This window comes from Rhinoderma darwinii, chromosome 3 (assembly GCF_050947455.1).
Source record: "Rhinoderma darwinii isolate aRhiDar2 chromosome 3, aRhiDar2.hap1, whole genome shotgun sequence".
In the NCBI taxonomy this organism is placed as follows: Eukaryota; Metazoa; Chordata; class Amphibia; order Anura; family Rhinodermatidae; genus Rhinoderma; species Rhinoderma darwinii.
Window position 1 is genome coordinate 377,436,021 of NC_134689.1, and position 16,718 is coordinate 377,452,738.

The window sequence follows — 16,718 nt, forward strand, 5'->3', positions numbered from 1 at the left end:
TCACCGAGGTCCCTGTTCTATTCAATGCTGGATCAAGGAGCTGACGTCTCCTTGCTCCAGCATTCACTGTGCCCTGAGCGGCTCGAGGCAGGCAGGCGGGATGTAGCGACATCATCGAACCTGTCTGCGCGAGTCACTCATAGCACACACTGGAGGAGGCGAAGGAACGGGGATAGGTAAGTAATTATGCTATTTTTCTATTATGCACATATGGGGGCATTATACTATATGGGGGGCATTATACTGCATGGGGGGCTGATATAGCATGGGGCCTGATAAGATGGGGGGGTATTATACTGTATGGGGGGCTGATATGGGGGGGCATTATACTGTATGGGGGGCATTATACTGTATGGGGAGCTGATATGGGGGGCATTATGCTGTATGGGGAGCTGATATGGAGGCACTATACTGTATGGGGAGCTGATATAGAGGGGCATTATACTGTATGGGGGCTGATATAAGGGGCACTATACTATATGGGGAGCTGATATGGGGAGCATTATACTGTATGGGGCTGATATGGGGGGGCACTATACTGTATGGGGAGCTGATATGGGGGCATTATACTGTATGGGGGATGATATGAGGGGGCATTATACTGTATGGGGAGCTGATATGGAGGGGCATTATACTGTATGGGGAGCTCATATGGGGGCATTATATTGTATGGAAAGCTCATATGGGGGGCATTATACTGTATGGGGGGCATTATACGGTATGGGGCTGTTATGGGGGGGCATTATACTGTATGGGGCATTATACTGTGTGGGGGCAGATGTGGGGGCATTATACTATTGGGGCTGTTGGGCAAGGCGTCTGGGCATAGGCGCGCGCAGGGGTCTGATGATCGTGGTGTTGGGGAGGGGTAGGGGGGCCCAAGCTGAATTCTTGCACCCGGGCCCATGAGCCTTTAGCCAGGGGCGTAGCTAGGGGGGGGGGGGCAGGCGGGGCATTTGCCCCGGGCGCAACCCGGAGGATAGGGAAGGGGGGCGCCGAAGAGCAGCTGATCGCTGCTGACATGCGCCCCGTATGTGGGACACCTGCAGCAGCTTAGGAACAGACTGGGGTCTGTGACGGCCAGGGAGTGGACCAGTCCAGTCACCTGACCTCACGTCAGTGACATGAGGTCAGATGACTCAGGTCAGGGGACAGGTCCACTCCCGTGCTGCAGCCTCCCTGCATCTGCCTGTGCTCTGCCGAGAAGCAGAGAGGAAGCTCCGCCCACACACAGCCCGTCCTGACCTGTCAGCAAGAAGACATGGTGATTGTCTCTCTGCGTGTGTTTGTGTGTCTCTGCGTGTGTGTGTCTCTGCATGTGTCTGTCTCTGCATGTGTTTGTCTCTGCGTGTGTTTGTCTCTGCGTGTGTTTGTCTCTGCGTGTGTGTGTCTCTGCGTGTGTGTGTCTCTGCGTGTGTTTGTCTCTGCGTGTGTTTGTCTCTGCGTGTGTGTGTCTCTGCGTGTGTCTGTCTCTGCGTGTGTTTGTCTCTGCGTGTGTTTGTCTCTGCGTGTGTCTGTCTCTGCGTGTGTCTGTCTCTGCGTGTGTGTGTCTCTGCGTGTGTGTGTCTCTGCGTGTGTGTGTCTCTGCGTGTGTTTGTCTCTGCGTGTGTTTGTCTCTGCGTGTGTTTGTCTCTGCGTGTGTGTGTCTCTGCGTGTGTGTGTCTCTGCGTGTGTGTGTCTCTGCGTGTGTTTGTCTCTGCATGTGTTTGTCTCTGCATGTGTTTGTCTCTGCCATCTACTACATTATCTGTACTCAGAGTTATCACTGTGTTATCTGTCGTGTTACATAGGACTGCAGATAACACTACTACATTATCTGTACTCAGAGAGACATGACTGTGTTATCTGTGGTGTTACATAGGACTGCAGGTAACATCTACTACATTATCTGTACTGTGTGCTAAATTACAATCTCAGCTCTGCTACACAGTACAGATAATGTAGTAGATGTTACCTGCAGGCCTATGTAACACCACAGATAACACAGTGATATCTCTCTGAGTACAGATAATGTAGTAGTGTTGCCTGCAGTCCTATGTAACACCACAGATAACACAGTGATAACGCTCTGAGTATAGATAATGTAGTAGATGTTATCTGCAGTCCTATGTAACACCACAGATAACACAGTGATATCTCTCAGAGTACAGATAATGTAGTAGTGTTACCTACAGTCCTATGTAACACCACAGATAACACAGTGATAACTCTGATTACAGATAATGTAGTAGCTGTTGCCTGCAGTCCTATGTAACACCACAGATAACACATTGTGCTAAATTACAATCTCAGCTCTGTTAAAATGTGTTATCTGTGGTGTTACATAGGACTGCAGGCAACAGCTACTACATTATCTGTACTCAGAGAGTTATCACTGTGTGTTATCTGTGGTGTTACATAGGACTGCAGGTAACACTACTATCTGTACTCAGAGAGTTATCACTGTGTGTTATCTGTGGTGTTACATAGGACTGCAGGTAACACTACTATCTGTATTTAGAGAGTTATCGCTGTGTTATCTGTGTTGTTACATAGGACTGCAGGCAGCAGTTACTACATTATCTGTACTCAGAGAGTTATCACTGTGTTATCTGTGGTGTTACATAGGACTGCAGGTAACATCTACTACATTATCTGTAATCAGAGAGCTATCACTGTTATCTGTGGTGTTACATAGGACTGCAGGTAACATCTACTACATTATCTGTGTTGTGTACATATGTGCCTGTGTGCGTATATATGGGTCTGTTTGTGAATGTGTCTTTGTGCTTGTATATTTGTGCCTTTTATGTATTTGTATATGTCCCTGTCTGTGTATTTATCTGTGTGTGTGTGTGTGTGTGTGTGTGTGTGTGTGTGTGTGTATATATGTGTTTGTACGTCTATATATTTACCTGTATGTATATATTCCAGAATGTGTGTATGTATATTTGCCTGTATGTCTAAATATCTGTCTTTATGTATGTACAGTATATATGTTCCAGCGTGTCCATATATGTGGTTAATTTTTGGTTTGTGTAGGGGGCGGCAATAGAGAGTCCCGCACAGGGCGCCATCCAAGCTGTCACCAACCCTAGTGAGAAGGAACTCCGCCGCTGCCTGCGCCGCATGACCTCCTCTGCTCCTCCGGTAAGTCACACCAGGCAGAGCAGAGAGTGGTAGAGGTAGGCTACCGCTCACCGGTCTGTTCACAGTGTGGCGCTAAGTACAAGGGGGGAGGAGTGTGGCCCTATTTACAAGGGGGGCTGTGTGTGGCCTCTTTAATTTATTTTCTTTTAATTAATTTTTATGTTAATTACATTATAGATCTACATCGCTTGTAAAATGTAGAAATGCTTTTATACTCGCGTTACATTAAAAAAATCGTGAAAAAAAATGACACCTCATTGATTGGTAGGGAAAGAAAACATGGCGAGGGGGAAGGAGATGTCGGGAAATAAGTTGGGGGCGCCAATCTGAATCTTTGCCCCGGGTGCAGAAGAACCTAGCTACGCCTCTGCTTTAGCTACGCCCCTGGGTGTATGAATACTTTTGCAAGGCACGTATATCTATATCCACTCATCTTTCTACCTCATATCTATCTATCTATCTATCTATCTATCTATCTATCTATCTATCTATCTATCTATCTATCTATCTATCTATCTATCTATCTATCTATCTATCTATCTATCTATCTCTCATCTAATCTATATATCTATCACACTAAGGCCTTATTCACACGGACCTGTCCGTATTGCGGGCACAAAAAACGCGGCGTTTTGCGCGCGCACAAGGTCCGTGTGGCATCAGCATATGGTGCGCGGCTGCGTGATTTTCGCGCAGCCGGCCTTATTATGACACTTTGGTTTTAGGTTTACAAACAGAAAAGCACGTGGTGCTTTTCTGTTTTCATTCATTCCTTTTACTACTGTAGCGCGCATCACGTGCGGCACCCGGAAGTGCTTCCGTGTGCCGTGCGCGATTTGCACGCACACATTGACTTCAATGGGTGCGTGCTGCAAGAAACACGGCCAAATATAGGACATGTCGTGAGTTTTACGCAGCGCACATACACTGCGTGAAATTCACTGACAGTCTGAACGGCCCCATTCACTAACATAGGTCTGTGCGACGCGCGTGAAAATCACGCGCGTAGCACGGACGTATAACACGTTCGTGTAAATAAGGCCTAAGTAGACTGCAGCTGAACTATACTTAAAATTTATTAGCCAGACAATGAATACAGGCATCTCACCAGGCAAATAACGTGACATTTTTGGGATATTCTGTAATGTGAGGAATGTTCTCCTGCAGGAAGATGAATTCTGAGAAATAGAAGGAGCTAATTAAGTTTGGCTGCTGAACGCAGATAACAAAGCTTTGTTTGGGTTTCCATGTACATGTTCTGCGGTGAGGTGGGGGATTACAGTCTCAGTCAATTTAGTAGCTTTGGGCTAATTTTATTATTAGATATTCAAAATCTTTCACACTGGACGCAGGTTGCAGAAGTAGTGGCCTGGCAAGTACTACCAAACAGGATATATATTAATAAAAATATAATAAAACACAATACATATTTTAAGTTAGGAATCTGTGAGTAGCTTTCTATAAAGAATGCTTGTACCTTACATAAGGTATTTGACGCCAGGGGTATAAATAGAGGAGAAGAATTTAAATAGTCTGTACTCTTGCTATAAAGTGTACAGTGTACAAACAATACACCATACAACAGTTAAAGGGGTTGTCCAGTCATAAGAAATTGATGGCCTATCCTGGCTGATAGGCTATCGATTTCTTATGACTGGACAACCCCTTTAAATAACAGTCCCATACTGTGTTCACAAAATACCGCCATACAGTGCACAAATTAAACCTCCATACAGTGTCTGAATAACAGTATCATAGTACTGCCATAATAAGATTACCATACAGTGGGCGAATATCAGTGCTCTAGCTGTAGCCTACCTATGTGTGGCTGGCAGGTGGGTAGTTGTGTTTCTGTTAAGCGATATGGTTGTTTAAGAAGGCAGGCCAAGACCTTAAAGAGGACCTGTCAACTCTCCTGACACGTCTGTTTTAGTAAATAATTTTATTTCCCATGAAATAACAATTCTGGAACATATCTGGAACTTAAAGGGGTTTTCCCACGAACTAAAATACAGTTAAATGTGTCCATAAATGGCAGTTAGTACATTTTAGAAAATGACGTGTAATTGCACAAGTGTATGTTATAATGGTATATTATTGCTATGCCACTGTCAGAAGTTTTGTTGTGTTACTGGTTGCCCTTGGATACGACCATAACCCATTCCTCTGGCCATGGTTGGGAAAAGACACATCCTGACCATAGTATGGCTTTGTGGTCGCTTTCAATGTTCTCATGAACCCGATTATTCACGAGTGCTTGGTGTGACCACAAGCCTGTAGCTGCCACTGCGCATGCGCAGCAGTAGCGCTGTCCAAATCCCCGCCTGCACTCAGGAACCGGCAACTGTTCCCGAGTGCTTCTGCTACACTTGCATTTCAGCAAGACTGTATGCACCAGGGAACTGGCGACTGTTCCTGAGTGCAGGCTAAGATTTGGACAGAGATGCTACTTCAGTAATAGTACTGGTAGCAGACCCTGAAATAGTAAATTAGAATCACTCGAGAACAACCGCCGGTTCCCGGGTACATATAGTCTTCTACAGCGATGCTACTGCGCATGCGCAGTAGCGCACGATGAAATACAAGTTTAGAATAAGCACTTGGGAACAGTCGCCGGTTCCCGAGTGCAGGCGGGGATTTGGACAGCGTTACTGCTGCGCATGCGCAGTAGCAGCTACAGGCTTGTGGTCACACCAAGCACTCAGGAATAATCGGAAGTTCCCGAGTGCAAACTAAATATAGTGCGTTCATGAGAACATTGAAAGCGACCACAAAGCCATACTATGGTCGAGATGTGTCTTTTCCCGACCATAGGCAGAGGAATGGGTTATGGTCGGATCCAAGGGCAACCAGTAACACAACAAAACTTCTGACAGAGGCATGGTAATAATATATCTTTATAACAGTACATTTTAAAAAATGACATGTAATTGCACAAATGTATACTGCCATTTATGGACACATTTAACTGTATTTTAGTTTGTGGGAAAACCCCTTTAAGTTATGCTGTTCCTCTGTTATTCCTTCTAGAAATTAATGAATACATTGACAACTGTTACCAGCTGGGGTAGTGTCCCTACACAAGCTGACACTGTCCAATCAGTTCTGACAGAGTGAGGCTGTGTAGGGACACGCCCCTTTGACAAGGGGAATGGTAACACCCAGTTGTCAATTTATTCATACATTTCCAGGAGGAATAACAGAGGAACAGCACAATGCAGAGTTCTAAGAAAAGATGTTCCAGAATTGTTATTTCATGGGAATACAAGTATTTACTAAAAATAGACATTTCAGGAGAGGTGACAGGTCCACTTTAATGAAGAAATTGGATGTCGAATCCACTTTTCATCTCGTTCCTAAATACACCGATTGCTTTCACTTGCCGGTAAACAATTGTCTACCCATATGCTGCTACATTTCCTACCGATATTATGAGATTTTCAGTTGTTTTTTTTAAATGGACCCTTGAGGTAAACTTTAGTGATGCATTATCTGAATTATAATTTTGGTATTTAAAGTTTTTGCCAATTCTGAAAATTTGGTACTGGCTGTTGGATTGTTTTAAGTCTTATATTTCTTATAAGGTTTTACTCTCAATTTCAGAAACAATAGGGGTTCCAAGTGCAGTATTATTCATTCTGTTTAGGGCTTATTTAGTTTGAACGTGATATACGCCTCGCACAAACCTATGTTAGTCTATGGGGCCGTGCAGACTGTCCGTGAGTTTCATGCAGCGTGTGTCCGCTGCGTAAAACTCACGACATGTCCTATATTTGTGTGTTGTTTCCCGCATCACGCACCCATTGAAGTCAATGGGTGCGTGAAAATCACGCGCACACACGGAAGCACTTCCGTGTGACGCGCGTGATTCGCGCAACAGCAGTCAAAAGTATGAATGAAAACAGAAAAGCACCACTTACTTTTCTGTTTACAAACATACAAACAGAGTGTCATAATGATGGCGGCTGCGCGAAAATCACGCATACACGCATCATACGGGGCTGACACACGTAGCTGTTTAGTAACTTTTGCGCGCGCAAAACGCACACGCTCGTGTAAATCCGGCCTTATACTGTGGAAATGGTATAACAAGCTCTCTGGGATACTTTCTATGATTGATCAGTTTATGTCTACTAAGAAGATGATGTTCCACTAGATGTTATACAAATGGCATGAGTCAGGCCTGACTTGGAACTTTATGTTGCATAAAAATGAGCTTTGCCACAAACAAATCAGAGGATTTTGTTCTGGTCAGATAAAGCTGCAGTCCTAGCTATTGAGAACATTACTTCCAGTTCCCTACAGGTGCTAGCATTGTTATGGTTAAATGTGTGGGTCATTGGCTGTCAAATCCCTTGCCAAGCAGGGCCTGTGGATCAATTAGAGGAAGGACGAAGTACCCATCTATTAGGGATCATCAAACCCTACTAGCCCGGAGCTTAAAGAGAGGGGAGAAGCTACCAAAGTCCGAATTTGATGGCAGAGAAAGCTGCTATTGCAGAAGAGCAGTAAGCGGTGGGACAGCCATCAGTGCACCTACATTCCGGGGATTACAGTGAGCTGGAGATACATGGAGTTAGAACCATGAGAGGCGAGCTAAGAATCTGCATTGGCAGCAGAGAGAGCAAGGGGTCACATCTCTACAGCAACCAGCTGGCTCCATTGGCTAAGATAAGTGGCAATACTCTCCCCCTAGGCAATGAACAAGCCACTGCCTCAGACCTGTACTACCCAGTACAAGAAGTGAACTCCTTCCTTCTCCTAGAAACAAGACAGGGCCTTCCCATAGACCAGAGGTGAATGTAAAATGTATTTTGGACCTAGGAGAGAGGAAGTGATTTGGGTTTCTCAAAGGGTCCAAATTGGTATGAGGGGCTACCCGGAGTGGTAACCACTAGCCTAGGGTCCAACAATTTTAATAATAGAGGGGAATTACTTATGCTGTACATTTATCAGAGCTAGATTTGGCACAATCTAATATGGACCGTTTCGGGTCTTTCTTTCACATGGTTTGATCTGAAATAGTGCCTATCTCGGAGTGGAATATGAAGTTGTGTGGCTATAGAAAGAGCGGATGGGGGAGTCATTACTAGTTGCTACACATATACGCAAACACGTAAGGTCATGGAGTGCGGCTGCATTATAGCTCCGTCAACTCAAAGGGGGCAATCGTAACTTGCTTCAAGCTAAGAGGGTACACCTCAATGATATTGGTCTCAATATTAAATTGCCTGATTTGCCGGATGGCATAGATAGGTTGCTAACCCTGTTGCTTGGTGTGGTGGGCTTTGATGGGATACACAAACTCATCGTAGCCCTTGACCAGAAGCCATCAGATGACGCAACAGTCACATGTCCCCTAATGTGGTGGCTGTCCTCCAAGATGACCAGTGGTCAAGTTACATAAGACGTATGTTACTTGACCACTGGTATGACGAGAAAGGTCCAAAAATATTAACAACATTACAGTCAACTTCTCACTGGTAACCTCCTTGTTCTTCTAAAATAACTGATAACAGGGAACAATAGATTGCATTTTACATCCCAACAATTTTAGATAGGCTACACATTGGATACACATCGCTACACATTAGATACACGTCCCATAAAATGAGCTGCTGATGTCCTCGGAATTGGCGATATGTGAAATAAAGTCATGTTAATAGGGGTAATGATTTTTCTGGGCTCCCTATCCATCATGCCATTGACAAACGCTTCTCCGTATCCTGAAATTGCTGACAACAGGGAACAATAGATAACATTCAACTGCCGTGCGAATGGAGATAAGATTAATGCTCTATACAAAACATGGAATTATACTTAAAGGGAGAGTCAATGTAATATGAACAGCTTACATTACATTTCAATATCACCCATCTCTAAACTGCTGCAAAATTCTTGTTTTCTATATGGAAATTATGGTAATTTATGGCTATGCAAAAAGAAAAAAAGACTTATTATTTACCTGAGAGGTGTGATGGCTTAATGGGTTAAAAATGAGCGAATAGTGTGGTAAAATTCAGTTGCATCTCCAGCATCTGTATACAGCTTGGCTTCTGCTAGGAATATACAGAAGCAAGGAGAGAGGAGGGACGTTCATCATTGTGGTTGCTTTGGAAACGCACCTCACCCCAGGGCTACAGCGCTAAGTTAAAAAAAATAACATTTTAAACATCTAGCAACAGACGGCAACCGAGGACCTGCACACAGTTTTTTTTTTTTATGGTCAGTCTCCTTCTGAAAATCCCAAAATGTCCCATATATTAGAACCAAACTCTATGTGACCTTACAAATCTACCTCTGAATGCAGTACTACGAGACACAAAGGGATTTACTTGGAATTTTTTTCATTTTTTATTACGTAACAGATGTTTTATAACTCACGGCGATCAGACACCTAAATAGCAGCTGGAATCTGATTGGTTACTATGGGTTATAATATACATAACGGAAAAAGCTGCACTAATGACTATCAATGGTTAATAAGATGATGGAAGCAGGAGAGAATATTTATGATGTAATCATAGTTTTGTTTTTCAGACCAATAGGGTGCATTAGCATATGAGATGACATATGCCGGAATATTTGCTATTCGTGAATGAGGATCTCGGCTGCTGCCATTGGCTCATGTCAGTGTTCACCTGCCCGGGGGCTTACGTCCTGACCAAAGTACTTTTTCAATTGGTAGCTGGGACTTTATATGAATCATTGGTTAATTTCATCGCTGGCTTGGCGCGTTTTCTGATCTTTTTGCTTCCTTTTTCTTGCTCCTTCACCCCTCAGATAGATGAGTTGATTATTTAACTTCTGGCCTTCTTATATAGATTGTCAAGTATTAATATATTATAGGAATACTGTCATTTTACTACATGTTTATTATATAATAGTGTACTGTTTACATGAGATATTAAATATTTTTTGGTAAAAAAGTGAAAAAAATAATAAAATTATGAGCATCTCATTCTAAACCTTTATGCATAGCTTATGTAGACACTGGGGCAGAGTTAAGCCGTCTTTGTGCTTGTTATAAATGAGGCACATCGTCACCTGTCCCTCGATTCACCACATTGCGACGTCATAGTCATAGTGTGCGACCTTGTGGCTGTTTGAAGATATTCAAGTTAATAGGAAAAGGAGATGGCAGATCCCGCGCAACAACCAACTTTTGTTTGCATTAGGTCACCTGACTTCCAAGCTTTATTTCAGGAAATTTTGAATTTTTAGGCTACATTCAGACGAGCGTCGGCAACCTCGGACGTGAAAAAGTTATGTTTTTCACGTCCGAGGTGCACCCGTGCGGGACACGTTGTGACAGATCCCCCATAGACTATAGTCTATGGAGGGATGCGTGACACGCAGTAAAATGGGACATGTCCTATTATTTCATGGACCCTTCACACGTCGTATGAATGGCCCTATTGAAATTCATGAGCCGTGTGACGGCCATTGTTTTAACGGCCGTCAGACGAACGTGATACACAGTCGTCTGAATGAGCGCTAAATTTGTGCACGATTTTACGCATCAAGAAGTGGCACCTCAACCAACACCTCCCATTTCTGCTGCAACATTCCATTTTCTTGATTTTATGTATCAAGCTGTGAAGTCCCTAATAATCCTGCTCAAAGATGCGCTGAGTATTGGGATTTCATATTCTGAGAACAAGTTTTTCTTTTGTTGTGCACATTTGCATATTTTCCATCATTAATTATGGCTGTATTTCCTTTTCCATTTTTTTCTATTTCATCTGAAAAGATTTTCAAATCAAATTTGTGAAAGTCTAGTGCTGTATTTCCACGTCGTATTCATTTTGCTTTTTATTTTCATGCTTTTTTTGTAATTTTGCAACGTAAATTTACCGCAGAGTGTAAACACAGCCCAATAGAACAAGAACAAACACATCACACACCCAAAAAAATGTATAACTAAACTTTCAGAAAACTTCTGCCACTGAGACCCCCATCGTAACTTTTTTTACTTTTATTTTGTTTGTTAATAATAATAAAGCAGTTTGTAAGGGGGAAAAAGTGGGCTTTTCATTTATTTTTTTTCACGTTTTATCAAACTTTTTTTTTTCACTTTTTTACTAGTCCCACTAGGGGACTTCACTATGCGATTATCCAATCGCATTTATAATACACTGCAATACTTCTGTATTGCAGTGTATTATGCCTGTCCATGTAAAACGGACTGACATCTGCTAGGCCAGGGGTCTCAAGCCCGCGGGCCGCATGCGGCCCCTGGGGCTGTCATCTGCGGCCCGCGGGACACAGAGCCGCTAGTATCGGCTCTGCTCCGAGACTCTGGAATTCCCTGACATCGCTGTCCACATATGAACAGCAATGTCTGGGGCTTCCCCAGAGCCGGAGTCCCGGGCAGAGCGCTAGTACAGGCTCTGCTCCGGGACGCTGCGAAATGCCCTGACATTGCTGCCCATATATGGACAGTGTGTCAGGGTCTTCCCCAGAGCGGATTCCCGGGCAGAGCGCTAGTATCGGCTCTTCTTCGGGACTCTGTGGAATTCCCTGACATCGCTGTCCACATATGAACAGCGATGTCTGGGGCTTCCTCAGAGCGGAGTCCCGGGCAGAGCGCTAGTATCGGCTCTGCTCCGGGACTCTGCGAAATTCCCTGACATCGCTGCCCATATATGGACAGTGTGTCAGGGTCTTCCCCAGAGCGGAGTCCCGGGCAGAGCGCTAGTATCGGCTCTTCTTCGGGACTCTGTGGAATTCCCTGACATCGTTGCCCATATATGGACAGTGTGTCAGGGTCTTCCCCAGAGCAGAGTCCGGGCCAGAGCGCTAGTACAGGCTCTGCTCCGGGACTCTGTGGAATTCCCTGACATCGCTGCCCATATATGGACAGTGTGTCAGGGTCTTCCCCAGAGCGGAGTCCAGGGCAGAGCGCTAGTACAGGCTCTGCTCCGGGACTCTGTGGAATTTCCTGACATCGCTGCCCATATATGGACAGTGTGTCAGGGTCTTCCCCAGAGCGGAGTCCCGGGCAGAGCGCTAGTATCGGCTCTGCTCCGGGACGCTGCGGAATTCCCTGACATCGCTGCCCATATATGGACAGTGTGTCAGGGTCTTCCCCAGAGCGGAGTCCCGGGCAGAGTGCTATTATCGGCTCTTCTCTGGGAATCTGGGGAAGCCTCTGACATCGCTGTCCATACATCGACAATGATGTCAGGGGCTTCCCCAGAGCAGGAGTCCCAGTGATGTCAGGAGCACAGCTGGAGTCCCAGTCTACAGGGTGCACTGCTGTGGCGGCATCTACAGGGGGCACTGCTGTTGCGGCATCTACAGGGGGCACTGCTGTTGCGACATCTATAGGGGGCACTGCTGTTGCGGCATCTACAGGGGGCACTGCTGTTGCGGCATCTACAGGGGGCACTGCTGTGGCGGCATCTACAGGGGGCACTGCTGTGCCAGCAACTACAGGGGGCACTGCTGTGGCGGCATCTACAGGGGGCACTGCTGTGGCGGCATCTACAGAGGGCACTGCTGTGGCAGCATCTACAGATGGCACTGCTGTGGCAGCATCTACACAGGGCACTGCTGTGGCAGCATCTACACAGGGCACTGCTGGGGCAGCATCTACACAGGGCACTGCTGTGGCAGCATCTACACAGGGCTCTGCGGCAGCATCCACCGAGGGCACTGTGGCACTATCTAAAAAGGGGCTGCCCAATCTTGACATTGAAATTCATGCGGCCCGACCACTTCACATTTTTTATATAAATGCGGCCCACTTACCCGGCCAGGTTTGAGACCCCTGTGCTAGGCCATGCCTCCGGCATGACCTAGCAGGCGTTCATTATAGGCAGACCTGGGGGCCTTTATTAGGCCCCCGGCTGCCATCGGAGATATAGGCACTTGGCGATCTCATCGCCGGGTGTCAGTGGGATGAGAGAGACCTCCCTCCCTCTCTCCAAAACCACTCAGATGCGGTGCATGCTATTGAGCATCGCATCTGAGGGGTTAAATGAGTGAGATCGATACTAATATCGATCTCACCCGGTCGAGCAAGGGACGCCCCCAGCCCTCAGCTACCTCTGGCAGCGGAGAGCAGGGAGATTCGACAGCTCCCTGCTCTGTTTACTTATTCCGATGCAGCGACTTAAAAAGTCTATGGGCCGGTCACTAACAGGGTTAAACTAGAAAGACTATACAGTTCTGAGCTGGATGACCTTATGGAAGGATTATCTGATAAAAAAGGCAAATCCCTGTCCTTTCTTCAAAGCTCCAGAATTTATTTATTTTTTTATTTTATTTATTGTTTATTGGGGAGCTTCCTCATCAATCTAGAAAATTACAAGAAATTCTGAGGGCCAAGAAGAAGACACAGCTATGAATCCTTAAAGAAGAATTTATTGTAGACCTAGATTCAATCCTTCCCCTGCTTCCTTTTATAATTTCTGACGCCAGAGGTCTTCCAGTGGGCGGAAGATTGGCCTCTTTCACGGCAGTTTAGCAAGATCAGGGGTTAGTTCCTTGGTTTGTAAAAATTGTCTTAGACGGATATAGCTAAATTTGTCTTACCCTGAGGCTCCATGCACACGACAGCAAAAAACCTCCGTTTTTGCGGACCGCAATTGCGGTCCGCAAACACGGAGCCATTCACTTTCATTGAACACTGACACCTTTCCGTAGCACTACGAAAGGGTGTCAGTGCCGTGGAAATGTTCCGGGAATTATGGAACATGTCCGTTCTTTCGCATTTTGCGGGCCGTGCTCCAATACTTTGTATGGGAGCACGGCCCGGAAATGCGGCTGTCAGTCAGCGGCCGGCCGTGCCCGCAATCGCGGGCCGTGATTGCGGGCACGGTCGTGTGCATGGGGCCTTTCCTTGCATCTGAGGGCAGCACAATACAAATGGCTTAGCCATGCCTCCTGGCTAATAGGACAGAAGAAAAAAAACACATGAGTGGTTAATCAATTAATCAGTACACTTAACCAACATAGCTAGGGTATATAGGAAGGTCTGAGCCACTAGCCACTTGTGTAAATATGTAGCAATAAACTTAAAAGGAATGTGTCGCTAGAATTTTTTATTTTTTATTTAAACAATTATTATTTAAGTGATTACACATTGTTTTAATTTTTTCACAAGTCAGGAAATATTATAAATTAGATTCTAATTTATAACATTTCCATGTGCTGGCCACTAGAGGGAGCAGTTCCCAAAATTGCAGCATGGTCAATGTGGTAAAGCAACCCCATTGCTTTATGCTGCAAATTTGGGGTAGACACACTCTCTCTAGTGTCCTCACACAATCCCCCCTCCCTTATTCTGGCTAGTGCCAGGAGACGGAGGGGTTTGAATCTTCAAACCTCCTACACTGTGAGCCGCCATTTTCTGAGCGACTGCACAGTGCAGGAGGATTAGATACAGTGCTCATCAGACAGTATATAGTTACATAGTTTGTACGGTTGAAAAAAGACACATGTCCATCAAGTTCAACCAAGGGATGGGAAAGGGGAAGTAAAAAATTTCTACACATAGGAGCTAATAATTTTTTGTTCTAGGAAATTATCTAACCCTTTTTTAAAGCCATCTACTGTCCCTGCTGTGATCGGCTCCTGCGGTGACTATTCCATAAATTCACCGTTCTCACAGTAAGGGCGGATTCACACGAACGTGAGCGGTTTGCGCGCATGGCAGCAGCGTGACAGCTCCATGTGTCATGTTCATATGGATGCGCGGCTGCGTGCTTTTCACGCAGCCGCCATCATTATGACACTCCGTTTGGATGTTTGTAAACAGAAAAGCACGTGGTGCTTTTCTGTTTACTCTCATACTTTTACTGCTGTTGCGTGAATAACGCACGTCCCATGGAAGTGCTTCCGTGTGGTGCGCGTGATTTTCACGCACCCATTATATACATAACGCTCTGATTTTTACCCCCTCCCACACCCGCCCCAAACATGATAACCTCAAAAGACAACCTCCTAACCCCCACCAACTCTTTACATAATGGTCCCAACCCTTTCCAAACCCGCTGCGCTAAATCACAATTCCAAAAAAGGTGCATAACACTCTCTCCCCCCACACCCCCCTCTTGGACACACTACACTTTCCCAATTCCATGCTTCATTTGAAATTCTCTCACAATTAACACCCCATGCAAACTTTGCCACACAATCTCTCTGTCTATTCATTATCCCATCAGCCATTACACTCTTCCAGATTTGACTCACATCTTGACCTCTCACCATATTAATTGGACACTGAACTTCCTTTTCACTAATATACTTCATCAGAGTTTTCTTATCCTTCAAAATGTCCTTACTCCCACCCTCTAAATCAAGATCTTTTATAAACTTCTCAAAAAATTCATATTCCTTGGACTAACAAAAGCACAGGGCACTTTCAAATCTCTCTCCAACCACCCTAGTCTGTGAAAAACAACCACCTCTCAAATATCTCAACATGCATGCAAATTTCTTCTCACCTCCCATCATCCTCTTTACTGCAAAAATAATATTAACACCTAAATACACCTCAATTTTTGGAAATTTCATACCACCATTCTTCCAGTCTTTCATCACAGTCTCTCTCCTCTGGAACAGATAAACCTTCCGCGCTGGGGGACAACAAAGCCATCTGCACTCTCAATCCTTCTGTTGTTCACACAGTAGATAAAGTCTCCAGAGAGACCAGCAAAAATTGCCGATGCTGACTGTATTTCAAGTCATCATGGCGGGGTATTGGGAAAAGTTTTCAATTAGCAATAATCACGCCTCAGTTAAACCTCATGGGCTATGATACTGCCACTGCGCAAATCTAAAGAAGCTCAGGTGGCAGACATATCCATGCCTCCCAGGAAGAGCTAATTTAAGCCGTGGCTAAACAAAACTGAATCCTCCCTTGTGCCACTACTGCAAGGCATCCTGGGGGATTTGGCAGACCAAGACCTCAGGACAGCAGACATAGCCGGAACGCGACTGTGTTGCAGGGGGATGTCCAACCTCAGGACAGCAGACATAGCCGGAACGCGACTGTGTTGCAGGGGGATGTCCATCAGTCAAAGGGAAAAGTGGGCTCTGGCTTCAGTTTCTGGAACAGATAAACCTTCCGCGCTGGGGGACAACAAAGCCATCTGCACTCTCAATCCTTCTGTTGTTCACACGGTAGATAAAGTCTCCAGAGAGACCAGCAAAAATTGCCGATGCTGACTGTATTTTTTTTTTTTTTTTTTAATTCTTTATTTTGATGACCGAAAAGGTCCATTTTACAACATACGGGATACAAATGACAAAATACAGAAAAAGTACAGAAACCAATATAGAAAGTACAGTCAGCCTTCACATACATATTAGCTGAAATAATAAAAGCTATCATTCCCCTATAGGGAAGTATTCTGAAAAAGAACAAGTCTCCGACACGGAGGTCCGGATCATGAAGTCCACACTGAAGGACCAAGAGAGAAAGAGCAGAACAGAAGAGAAAAGCCGGGGGGGGGGGGGGGGAGGAAGAACAGGGGAGAATATGGGGGAGGGTCCTCCACTACATCCCATTGGCAAAGTGCGCTAGTCAGGTTGCCTAGGGGTATGCGGATCTCGTATAATTTCTTTGTAGGAGTCTG

General features: G+C 45.2%; 1 non-coding gene across 1 annotated transcript; it reads right to left on the bottom strand.

The window, feature by feature from the left end:
• Positions 1-15,777: 15,777 nt before the first annotated feature.
• On the bottom strand, positions 15,778-15,918 carry LOC142751318 (U4 spliceosomal RNA). Its single transcript, XR_012882871.1, has one exon. It is a non-coding gene; the product is annotated as a U4 spliceosomal RNA (small nuclear RNA).
• Positions 15,919-16,718: the final 800 nt, after the last annotated feature.